The following is a 13611-nucleotide window of genomic DNA, read 5'->3' on the forward strand; positions in this document are numbered from 1 at the left end:
GGGTCTGACCCACATCAATACCCGTATGCGGGTAGAAAGAAGAATCTGCCTAGGAGATCCAGTCGGGAGTCCAGTGCTTCAAATTTGAAGGTTCATTATGTAAATTTTTTGTAGAGGGAATCGAGATAGAGCTCTCGTATGCCCGTCTCATCCTTTAGTCACCGACCCAACCCCACCTCATTTAAATATGATAATTCTAGGGTTAGGTTTGAGGAAATCTCATGTGTGAGTTGCAAGGACGAAGAAAATTCGGTTTTTTCTGACTTAGGATCTCAACAATTCGAAGAAGTCATAATGGAAAACGAAGATTAGGATAGCAAAGAAGAGTACCAGTGCGGAGAAATTAATCGCACTCTTGTTATTTTCACAAAGGATCCTCCCGAGGAGCCTTTTCGTGAAATGATTGGTGGACCAATTTTCAATAAGGAAATCAAGAAGGAACCCTCACCTGAATTTGAGGATGTTCCTATGAGTGCATTCATTACTGAACCACTCTTTGAAAAGATGTATGAAGAGATGCCTTACATCTCATCGTTTTGGAAAATAGCACCTCTAGAAGACCCGTCCTATGTCAGTCTTGACGATCCGGTCTTTGAGAAATTTTATGATCCCATAGAAGGTACAGTTTTGTCTCGAGATGCATTTGACAAGATTGTTAACATTGATCAGTCAAGTCTCATTAGTACAACCATTTTCGAGGATGATGTCAAAATTGAAAAAACTAATCAAAGTATTAGAAATTCTAATGAAATGCATGTCAACGAGCACTTAGATATTGAAAATTCTCTTAGTGCACCATTAGAAAATTCTGAGCCTCATGTGAACCCTAAATGTGATTCGGGTAAAGCTGGAATGAGAATCATGTATACCCCAAATTTATTTTGAAAATATCAGAATTTAGTTGATAATGTTGATTATGTATCCTTCATAAATCCTCCTAGTAAGTTTAAATTATTGCTACATTGTCTTGCTTGTGACTTATCTTGTAATTATCAAAATCTTAGTGCAAAATTTGACATTTTGAATTGCATGATAAATAATCAATTGTTATCCATTGTTGACCCAAATTTCGTTATTATTTGCACCATGTTGATGCAAGGTAAGATTATTAAATATAATGTCTTAGGTGCTTTTGAGATTCAATTCCATTGTTCTGCTTTGAATTTATCTGAATTGCATTTTATAGAGCATATTGCATTACATTGCATTAAATATTCTTGTCATTCTTATATAGAATTTCTTGCCTTGTTTAGTTATCTTTTATTTGCCTTGAACAGATTCTGTGCTAATTACATTTTGAATGTGTGCAGGGATTATGGAGTGACATTTGAGCAGAAACAGGCTCCGGGGACGAAGCCTTTCGACCCAGGAGGGAATAATGCAGAGCATCCTGAAGATCCAAGCTTTGAAGATGAATTGGATCTAAATCCAATTCCAAATATCCAATCCAGGATGCGATCCAAGGCAGATCTAATCGTGCATGACTATCAGGGTCCAATTGGATCTCTGCTAACCCAGACCCATTTTGATTATCATGTTTCAATTTCTGAGATATTTTGCATCTTTCTTAGAAATTGTATTTTTATTTTTTTGATTCCATTTTGGCATGTGAGGAATCATATTAAACATATTTTTATTTTTATTTTTATTTTTATTTTTTTAGGAGTCAGATTCTACGGATCCAGATTGTTCTGATACCCTGTAGGATCTTTTTGTGGTACTAGAGGGTGTATGTGGTCCAAGGGTAGTTTTATTTTATTTTTTTCGCATTATCGCTTCTCTCTTATGTTGGTGCAGGATCTATTTCGCAGGTTATTTAGATATGGATCGTGATCCATCTTCAAAGGGGGGGTCCTAGGTGGCGCCACCTTGGTGTAGTCCATCTTGGACCTCATTCAAATTTTGTTGATCAGTCTAAAGTCAAAAATGGATTGTTGGTAAGTTAATAGCTCTTGGCAAGAATGAGACCTTGCATGCTCGTTTTTGGTGCAAGGCTTGGGAAGGCCCAAGGTCTCTTTATTATGGCTCTTCTCAAGCAAATGAGTTTTAATTAGGGAGGTCGACCAGAAGGGAGGGGGCTTCTTCTCCATTTTGAAAAATCGTGTTTCTTGGTGTGGGTGGTGCTTGAGAAAATTATGGTGAAAATAGTCTCAGTATTTTGACCATATCTCCCTAGATACTGGTCCAAATTACGTGATCTTTAACTTGTTGAAAAGCTAAGATCATACCCTATAAGTTTGATGTTTACCATTTTGCGTGATTCAATTCGGTTAAGCCTCTAAAATACCTAGTAAGTTTTTTACTGATGACAACAAACCCTTTGGTTGGTGGAAAAGCTCGAGTTTGTGATCTTTAAGAAAATCGACCTTGACGTGGCTGTATAAGCATTCTTGTTCGTGGTGGATGAAGTTTCATCTCAAATATTTATAGTTCATATTATGGTGTCGGTTGCTTCCCAACGTCAGCCATTATCGATTTTTGCTCGGATATCTCCTTCAGTTCTTCGTTCTATTACTTTTGTTACTCTTATTTGCATTTGTGTTGCGATTGTTCTTGATTTACCATTGCTAGACTGTATTGACTCATTTGAGAATTGCAAATACATGCTTAGAAAAGTTTTGTTGAAGTTGTCTCATTTGATCCTAAGTTATTTCGGATTATTGATATGTGTGAATGAACTTGGATTCTTTCAAAAAGACCAAATCATTGTTTCGTGATAACAGAGAAGTCTCTGCTAAAACATCCGTGTCAGACTCATTTCTGAACGGATTTTCATGTTATTTAGCTTTTGGAAAGCTGAGATGATTGTCTATAACTTTGTAGTTGAGACCTCTTTGAGATTCATCTGTTTGAACCTTTGAATTTGTCTGTCAAGGTATCAGACTGACAGAAGTCCATTATTTCATTTTTGTTACAGAACGTTTGAAATAGTGTTTGGTATTTTACCGTTATCTGAAGTTTTCCTGCATGAAATTTAAAAATTTTCTATTCTGTGAAAAGCTAAGATCGAAACCTACAACTTGTCGTTGTGCTCCAAAAATATCAATTTATGCTATTATCCAATATTTGAATTTTTATTCCTGCAATAATATTTCTATATCATTCCGGATATTCAAAAATTTGTAGAGGATTGTAAAAACATAAAAAAATTACGATCTTTAGTGTTCTGGAAAGGTATGGATCTGTCATTCCTTTCGTCAGTTGTGAGTTTTCACAAACTCTAATATTTGAAGGGTCAAAAATTGCTTCAAACAATCTATCACTGAAATACAATAATCGGAGTTGGACTTGTTTAGCAGTCTCGGTGTCGAGTCCATGGAGTGGACGTTCCTGCCCCGAATCTGGTGTGTTTGGATTCGTTAGAAAGCTATGCGAGTTGTGCACCACTTTCATTTGAACTGCCTCTGTCGAAACAGAGTGCATAGACCCCGTAAATCTATTTTCCAGAGTTCTGTTTGGACTCTGCATCGTGTAAGCTTCCGCATGCGTTTGGATCCTGGATCAGTGTGTACTGAGTCCATACCGTACCATTGCATCAAATTGGCTCTCTTGATGGCTCGGTAAATGTTATAGCCATGTCATAATTTGCAAATGGATCTGGTCTCGTTGAATTCCACTGTGCAAATCTAAATCTGAAATAGATCCAATGAAAGAGACCTAAATTTTGTCCTGAACAATATTTGGTACTATTGGGTCCGGTAAGAATAGGTTGAAAACATGTATTTTGCACGTAAAACACACAGACGGATCAGAATTGATTTGGGTCCTAATACAGATCCGAAAATGTACTAAACCCAATCCAAAAAGAGTCCAACCAATAAGATTGAATCTGATCCGAATATTTTTAAGATCCATAACCAAAAGTCAGGTTTTTATCCTACGTCTGACTGAAACCAATCCATTCGTTGCCCTACTGTACCAGATAATAATTGACTTCCTGACCCGTTCCAGCTCGCTTGAGTAATCCGGTACTTTCATAGGAGAAACAGTTCACGTTGCAAGCAGGCCAGTATGGGTCAGATCAGCTCCACGGGCGCAATTAGGAATATAAACAGGTCAAACTCGGTTTGGATCTAGGTATTACTGAAGCAAAACTAATTGGATCTAACCTAATCAAATTTGGAGACGGAAGGGAGTAATTCAGAATTAGGATATTAGCTAATCAGATGTATTTTGTATGTAATCTATAATTGGGTTGGATTATCTATAAGCTTCAGATTCAGATACAGATTCAAATATAAAAGTGTTTAATGAATCCAAATGCGATTAGTAATCCGATTCTACATGCTTTACCAAATCTGACTAATCGGATACATATTTGGTTAGATATATGACCCAAACCAGATACATTGACATCATAATGCATCATTTACCTGATTTGATTTTGATTATGTTGAACTTTCCTTTTTATCTTATTTCTTCCTTGACATGGGAAGAGTGTTTCATGAAATGTTCTACTCATAATGCATCATTTACCTCTTTCTTTAAGAGTTCCCGCAGTTGGGAGCAGCTGCCATTTCTTCTGAGGTCCCTACTCTTTCTGTTGATGACTTAGCAGATCAGGTTGCTGAAGTTCTGGACTTTTCGGGTACATAGAAAATTAGTTAGCACATTTCAATTTTATTTTGAAAAGAAAAGATTTTAGATTAGATGATGGTCTGCCACAGTTTCAAACTTTTTATTGTTATATTTTCATTTTCTTAATGCATGCAATTTTGTTACTCTTTTTCTTATAAATTGCTTCTCTTGCATGCAATAGGCTCAGCACGGTTCTATGCATGGGGGTCACAGCTGGTGCCTACATTCTTACCTTATTTGCAGTATGTATACTTCCCAGAGGAAGCTAGTTTAGAACGTTGTGATTTATATTAAATTGTATGTTATTCTTTATTTATTTTGGAAGTCTTTTGTTTTGGCTTCTAATGTTCCTGCAGATGAAGTACAGGGAGCGTGTTCTTGGTCTAATACTTGTTTCCCCCTCTATGCAAAGCACTCTCTTGGACAAAGTGGTTGTGCAGCACGGTTCTTTGCTCTGCCTCTTCCCTCTTTTCCTTTTTTGGTTTCTTATATTGTCAATTGCAGCAATAGTTGTTTAATTGATGCAAGAGCCAGGTGGTGGGTGGCCAGTCTGAACCACATCAAGTGACATGGGATATATTTGCTAAATAGCAATTAAACTGATGATGGACTTTGAATAGGCATGTTGCTAGTAATCTGGGTTAGTAATTGTGTCTGTTGATGCATATTAGTGTTGTCTCAGTCAATAGATACCCAACTTACAAACCTGTAATCTATTAGAGTTTCTTGTTTGATCTGCATCTAAAGTAATAACACTAAGGCAGGTTTTACCAATGAAATCATTCAACTGGATAGCTGTTGTATAAGGAAGACTTGGCTTGGTACTTTTCTGGTAACCAATCTCCAATGATATTATAGATCAATTCTATTTAAAGGACAAGGAGTGTTAATTCACTTATTTTGTATTTTGAATGGTGTAGATGTTGTGTTTTAGTGAAATTGTCATCTTTGAGATTCTTTTTTGGGTCTCTCCGCCTTTTGAATCGAGACAAGTCACAAGACTCCCAAGACTGAGCCTCTTGTTGGATTTGGATCAGAATTCTTGTTCCCATTGGATTGACAGGTTATGTCAAGTTTGCTGTACTTTATGGGATGTGTGGTGTCCTCAAGGAGCTTTTGCTTCAGAGATGCTTCAGCAAGGTAATCTTGACTTGCAGTTGAAACTATCCTGAATTTCCTGATCTTTATCTCTTGATGTATTGTGGTTAGTTTTGAAGTTCCCCTTGCTTTTGCAGGAAGTTCGTGGTAGTGTAAATGTTGCTGAGTCTGACATTGTGCTGGCATGTCGAAGGGTAATTAATTTTTCTTGGTCTTTCTTTGTAAGGTAAGATCACAAGAAATCTTAGTAGGAATTCCTGCTGATTACTGCAGTTCTTCTGCAGTTGCTGGATGAGAGACAAAGTGAAAATGTTGTACGGTTTCTTGAAGCAATTAGCAGGTATATACATTCTTGCTATCTGTGTTATATGGACACTTCACTCAGCATGCATATCCTCAGCTGCCTTTGTGTTTATTGCCAATCATTCTGTATGATCCTGAATCCAACTTGACTGGCTTGGTTGAGGCCTGTTGTGAGCCTTCTATTTGCTTAGGCTGAGCTGTGTCCAGCTTCAGCTGATTGGCATTTTTTTCATTTATTTTAATTCTTAACTATTTTATTTTACAGATCTGCTGCTTGAGCTACTGAAGCATTGTTTGTTTGCTGGTCTAGATCATCTTTATCAATCTTATTTTTTTTAAGATATTACTTTCAGATTTACTAGATTTACGTTATTTTTGTTTCATAAAAGGTTTGTTCTGATTTGCTTATCTAAACATCAAAAATTTTAATAGGTGTACCATCATAGGTGTTCAAATGGTAGAAAACCATGTGTCATTATTGATGCAACTTTTCTCAAAGGTATTTTCAAAAGATTTTTTTATGAAAAAAATGTCAATGTAAAACGGGCATCAAATTATAAATAATCAGCTCACACTAGCGGTGAAGTCCGGGTCGAACACAGGAAAACGGGTCAAAACCTTGTACTCCAAATAAAACACATTCTTTATTACCTTGAAAATAAATAAATGCACAATCAAACATATTACAAATGTTCGAGCGAAAATAAAAATTAATACAACCCAAAATAAATAATTGACCTAATGCCTTAAAAAAAATAACAATCATCATCCACTCGCGAACTAGCTTTTATTGTCCTCGTGTGTACGGGCGTGCCTCGATATGTCCACCTCAGCCCACCCTTCACCTAACTCAATCCAGCTCACGAAACAAACACAAAAAACAAAGACAAACTAGACTATCTAATCTAGCTATAGTTAGTCCCAATAAAGCAAATAATTGAAATAAATCTAACCATAACAAATTCCTGCAACTAAATCTAAGAAAGGAAAAAACTTTAACTAAGAAAAGACTGGAACACGGTTTTGCGGCGAAAACCGATTTCAAACATGTAGAACTCGGTTTTATGAAAACTGCTCAAAACCAGATTTTTACCATTAAACTCGCGTGGATCTTTTGCAAAACCATTACGCTAATACGCTAATACGCTGACCACTAACTAACTTGCTAACCTAATATAAAAATTAGTAAAACTAATAATCGACCACTAAAACTAACCTAAAATCAACACAAACTGGGTCTAGCCTGGCCGACAGATTGGGTTGGGCCGACTGGCTGCCCTAGCCGCCAGTTTTAAAAAAAAAACAAGTTTTAACAAAAATAAAAATTGATTTTTAATGCTGAAATAATTGTAAAATTCCCTAATCTATATGCAGCAAATAAGAAAAGAAAAAATCCTTAATCTATATGCACCTAAGCTAAAGAAGAGGTAGGAAAGAGCGTACCTTTCGGCATCTCCGAGGAGCTTGGGGGAAGAAGAAAGTGGTCTGTACCTGTTCACGCACGTGGCTGCCTTCCTTCTGAGTCGAAATCCACAAGGTTCGGCATTCTCTCGATCGCTCGTCGCCTTCTTTGCCAAGCAATGGATATGGGAGAAGTGTGTGAGAGAAAAGAGGATACTGGCTACGGAGAAAGAAGGGTTCTGCCAGCATCATGGTAGTATCTAGGCTGGAGAGGAGGCGCTGATGGAACCACGATCGAGGTAGGGCCTTGGGTAAGAAGGGGGAAGAGGAAGGAGGGGGCGACAATTCCAAAGAGATAAAAGACGTCTCTCCCACGTCCCATCATTCTAGGGTTAGATGGGTAGTTTTGTAAAATTATTAAAGAAAGGCTTATTTTTTCAAAATTTACAAAACACCTCAATAACTATTTTTTAAAACAATGTTAGAACTTACACTAATTCTAAAGAGTGGTTGATGCCTCACTAGGGGTGTTTAGGTATCTTAGGCCCTCTAAAATGGATCAAATCTCAAATTTTGGATTTTGACTGGTACTTACCTCGGGATTTGATCCGAATACCTTCAAACTGCTTTGAAAAGCTCATCTTAAATCTGTTTTTCGCGAAATTCGAACCAAAGCTTTCCTACCAAAAAACACATGTAAAACAACTAAACATGAACATTTAAACATTAAATATGCACAAGATCACGTATAAGAATGTATAAAAATATGAGTAAAATATACATGATCAAATTCCCCCATGCTTATTATTTGCTAGTCCTCGAGCAAACTTTATTCCTAAACTAAAAGAAAACAGAGCAATACATGCAAAGCAAAGGCCTAAATGCAAACACTAATGTACAACACGTAACTAGCCTAACTCACTTTCGTAGGAATCACTGTTGCATTTAGCATATACAACAAGCCCTTTAAATTTCTGGGTTACCCCAGTGGACGAGTAAGGTCTCATGAGGGTTTGCAGTGATACTACCCACAAACATCTGTGTCATGTATGCATTTAATCTTTCTTTAAAATATTAGGCATTTAAGAAAGCTAGTTTATACACATATTTCATGAAATTGCATTTTTATAACAAATTATAGTCAAATCACGCCACCACAGTAATAAATTTTTTTTTTACCTTTCTAAAATTTGCAATTATTTATGTCTCTCTCAGAAAATCATGCATATTCATATTATTGCCCACTATCCTTACATTTATGTTTTCTGCACATTTTTCACAAGTTACCAAGCAATGAATTTTCATTAAACTCTTTTTTCTTTTTTTTAGATTTTCACATTGAACACTATGTCAATTTTCAAGCTTTTGTGACCCATGTAGTGAGCTTTGGGTCAGTGACTCCCAGGCCAGACGACCTTAGGGCACTAGATACAAAGTATCCCTCAGACCTAATTGCTCGAGTCACTAGGCCCTAGATTTTCATAACTACATATAATTTTCGCCCCGTCATGTGCAATGCCTACACCTCTTAGGCTTTCTAATGGGTCCATATAACGAGCTTTAAGTCGGGGCTCCCAAACAAGTTGGCTTTAGGACACCAAGTGTAGAATACCCCTCAGGCTTAATTGCTCGAATCCAAAAGGCCACAAGTGTCAACTAGACATGAAGTTTGATTGTCCTATTAATATATATATATATATATATATATATATATATATATATATATATATATATATATATATATATATATATATATATATGTTGCTGTCCTGTATTTTTGTATCTCTTTTTTTGTATTTTTTATTTTTTTTGTATTTCCTTTGTTGACTGTGTCAGCTATAGGAGCGGTTGGACTCCCCAACGACTAGTTTTCTAACCGTTGGGGACTCCAACAGCTATCTCATGTTGTTCTTATTTAAAGGCCTCTTGGCCTTCTTGTATATCATATCTTCTTTGAAGCTTTTCTATTTTTTGTTAATAATACACAATGCCTTTGTTGCTGTCAAATCTGCTGCGACAGATTGCTGTTTGAAGTGCTGCAACAACCAACTTTGCTGCGGAAGAATCTTGTGTTGTCATCATTGGTGTATTGCTGAAATTTTGAAGACTGCTGCATTTCAAAGGCATTCTTGTGTTCAAAAGTCATACTCTTCTTCAAATCTATAAGGTGTGATTCTTCTTATTTTAAATTCTGTTTTGTTGAAATGGAAGAGAAAGAATTCAGTTTCTTGTCTACCATTCCTAAGCTTTCTTCTATCAATTATAGAACATGGGCCTCTTCTATGGAGCATATTTTTTGGGGAAGAAATCTTTGGGGATATATAGATGAATCCGATGAGGAACCTCAACAATCTCTCACAAAGAAAGTTGAAGGGAAAGAAGTGGAGTTAAATGAAAATGGAAAAGAAAAGGCTTTCAATGAATACAATAAGAAATGGAGAGCTTGGAAGTGTGGTCATCATAAGGCCATTCATTGGCTTCAAGCGAGTGTAGATTCGGCCACACAAGCTCAAATATCCAATTTTCAATTAGCTTATGAAGCTTGGGATTATATAAAGGAAACCTTTACTTTAAAGGATGCTGCTCACAAGGCCAATCTCCAAAGAGGCATTATGCTTGCACAACAAGGAGAAAACTATTAGGGAATTTTATGGAGAAATAATGCAATTATGGGATCAACTTTTATTATGTGAACCCAAATGGACAACTGATTTAGCTCTTTGAAGGCAACAACTAGAAGAAGACAAACTTTTTAAATTCATTAATAGCCTTCGACTAGAGTTTGATGGAGTAAAAACAACCCTTCTTCATAGAGAACGACCACCTACGATTCAAGAAGCACTTGTCGAGTTAACAATGGAAGAGACAAAGTTGACAAGTCAATCTCAAGAATGATAGTGTCCTTGTCATGTCTAAATCGGGATATAATGTCAAGCCTTATAGACCTTCCGCACTTCAACAAGCAAAGAAATGAAGATTTTTACAAAAATGTTATATGCCATTATTGCAAACAAACAGGACATATTAGACCTAAATGTCCCAAGCTAAGGAAGGAAGAAAAGAAAGTTGCCACCATTGAAAGTAAGGAAGAATCTTCTTTAAGTGCCATTCAAGCCTTTAGGGGAGGGATGCAAACTTCTATCTCTCAACTTGTTCAAGCACTTCAACCTTTGATCAAGGGAAATTCTTTCATCGGAGCCACCATCTCGTCCAATCAAGGTATGAATTCTTAGCTTCTAGACTTGGGTGCTTCTTTTCATATGACTCCCAATGAAACTATTCTTTCCGAATGTAAACCCATCTACTTGGACAAATATGTTTCTACGGCCGATGGAACAAATTTAAAAATTAAAAGTATTGGAAAACTTGAAAAGAACCTTCAAAATCTCAAACTTTTTAAAGTTCTTAATGTTAGATGCATTCCCAAATTGAATTTAAATATTTTATCTGTTTCATAAATAACCGATCATGGGTGCAATGTCCTCTTCTCATCCAAAGATTGCATTGTGCAGGATCACCAGTCCAGGATGCAGATTGGGGAAGGCCATAGAAGAAGAGATTTGTACTACATGGATTTTCTTGACTTAGGCAAAAAAACTTTTTGTAATTCCATGAAGAAAGTTGATATAAATCCTCTTCATGAAAGATTAGGGCATCCCCACATAGAAAATTTGTCTACCTTGTCCTTTGCTAAGGAATGTTGTAAGGAAAATTTTGTCTTTAATGATTGTATTTTGGGAAAAATGAAAGCTCTACCTTTTGGTTCAAGGAATTTTCTTTCTGCTAAACCTTTTGAATTAATTCATTCGGACGTATGGGGACAGACACCCGTGGTCTCTAAAGGAAGCTTCTCTTATTATGTAATTTTTGTTGATGACTTTACTAGATATACTTGGATATATTTCCTCAAGTTTAAATCTGAAGTCTTTGGTTACTTCAAGATTTTTCACAAATTGATTCAAAATCAATTTGATGCTAATGTTATTATGCTAAGAACCGATTCAGGAGGAGAATATCTTTCTAATGAATTTAAAAATTATTTAGAAGAAAATAAAATTATTCATCAAAGGTCTTGTCCTAAAACTCCCCAACAAAATGGTTTGGCTGAAAGAAAACATAAACATATCATTGAAACAACTAGAACTTTACTTATTTCAAGGAATGTTCTAAAAATTTTTTGGGCAGAAGCTGCTCTTACGACTGTCTACTTAATAAATAGAATGCCCTCCTCATGTCTTCAAAATATATCTCTTATTTACAAGATTTTGAAAACAGAACCTGATTACAATCGTCTTAGAGTATTTGGATGTAAATGTTTTGTCCTAACAGATCAAAATGACAAGCTTTGTAACAAGGCTATTCCTTATGTCTTTATAGGGTATGCTGAAAACCAAAAGGGATACATATGTTATGATTTAAAAAATGATAAACTTCATGTATCTAGGAACGTGACCTTTCTTGAAAATGAAAATGGATTTGATAAGAGTATCTCACAAAACTCCAATGATTATTCTTTTCTAAATATACCTATATTGACTAATGATGACTTTGATACTAATAATGATGATCCATTTGATGAAGAAACCACAAATTTAGAGATTTTACCTATCAGATGTGAATCCATTGATGATCCCTCCAATCTGAATGAGTCTACTAGTGATTCTCTTATTAGAAATGAACAAGAGTTTGTTAGAAGATCTCAAACAATGACTAGGCCACCTATAAAATTTGTCTCATATGATTCTTTTTCTTCAAAACATAGATCTTGTCTTATAGCTTTACATGCATTTGTTGAACCCACTAATTACAATGATGCCAAAGGCAAACCCGAATGGGAGGAAGCTATGAAATGTGAATTGAATGCTCTTGAAAAGTATAAAACTTGGGAGATTGTTAACCTTCCAAAGGACAAAAAACCTATAGGGTCTCGATGGGTGTATAAAGTTAAGACTAAAAGTGATGAAATTCTTGAGAGATATAAAGCTAGACTGGTAGCGAAGGGATATGCTCAGGAATATGGGATAGATTATGAGAAAACCTTTGCTCATGTAGCCCGTATGACATCTGTTAGAGCTCTTATTTCTATTGCTTCCATTAAAGGTTGGTCTCTTTATCAAATGCACGTTAAAAATGCTTTTTTAAATGGAGACCTTAATAAAACTGTTTATATGGAACCTCCTCCTGGTATGAATCTTCCTCAGGGAAAAATTCTTCAACTTAAGAAAGCTTTGTATGGTTTGAAACAAGCTCCTAAAGCTTGGTTTGACAAATTCAGTAAGATAATGAATCAACTTCAATTCAAATCTTGTTACACTGATATTGCTCTTTTTGTTAAAAATTCTCAAGAAGGAATTGTGATTTTACTATTGTATGCTGATGATATGATCATAACTGGAAGTGACAAACATGTGATTACTGAAATAAAAAATATTCTTAAACAAAAATTTGATATGTCAGATTTAGGTTTCCTGACTTATTTTCTTGGTATTAAGGTAGCCTACTCACCCAGAGGCTACCTCCTATCTCAAATTAAATTTGCGTCTAGTATTATTGATCGTTCAAGAATCACTGATGATAAAGTTGTAGATACCCCTGAAGCTTTGAGTGTAAAAATGAAGATTAATGATGGGGAACCACTATCCAATCCCACTCCTTACAGACAACTCATCGAAGCACTTTCATATCTTACTATCACTCGTCCAGATATCTCTTATGTTGTGCATATGGTCAGTCAGTTTCAACATGCTCCAACTATAGTTCACATGGGAGTTGTCCTTCGCATTGTCAGATATATCAAGAATACTCTAACAAAGGGGCTTTTTTTGTCTTCTTCATCATCACTGAAACTCACTGAATATATTGATGCAGACTGTAGAGGAGATCCTAATAATTGTCATTCTACTACTGGCTTCTGTATCTTTTTGGGAAGCTCATTAATATCATGGAGGTGCAAGAAACAACAAAAAATATCTTTATCGTCAATCGAAGCAGAATATCGAGCGATGACTACTATAACTTCTGAATTTATTTGGATAAAAAGTCTCCTAAAAGATATGGGTGTAGGCCTGAATTCTCCATCAAAATTATGCTGCGACAACAAGAGTGCTATTTACATTGCCAACAATCACATGTTTCATAAAAGAATCAAGCATATAGAGATGGATTGTTATTATGTTCGGGAAGAATTTTTGAAGAAGTCCATTGAGCTGCCATTTGTTACATCTGAGCATC

At 35.8% G+C, this 13611-nt stretch overlaps 1 pseudogene; it reads left to right on the top strand.

Annotated features, from left to right (window-relative positions):
• Nucleotides 1–399: 399 nt before the first annotated feature.
• Nucleotides 400–6257, top strand: LOC149828693 (protein NDL2-like; annotated as a pseudogene).
• The last annotated feature ends 7354 nt before the right edge of the window (nt 6258–13611 follow it).

This window comes from Nuphar pumila, chromosome 9 (genome assembly GCF_984573655.1).
Source record: "Nuphar pumila chromosome 9, dmNupPumi1.hap1.1, whole genome shotgun sequence".
NCBI lineage: Eukaryota > Viridiplantae > Streptophyta > Magnoliopsida > Nymphaeales > Nymphaeaceae > Nuphar > Nuphar pumila.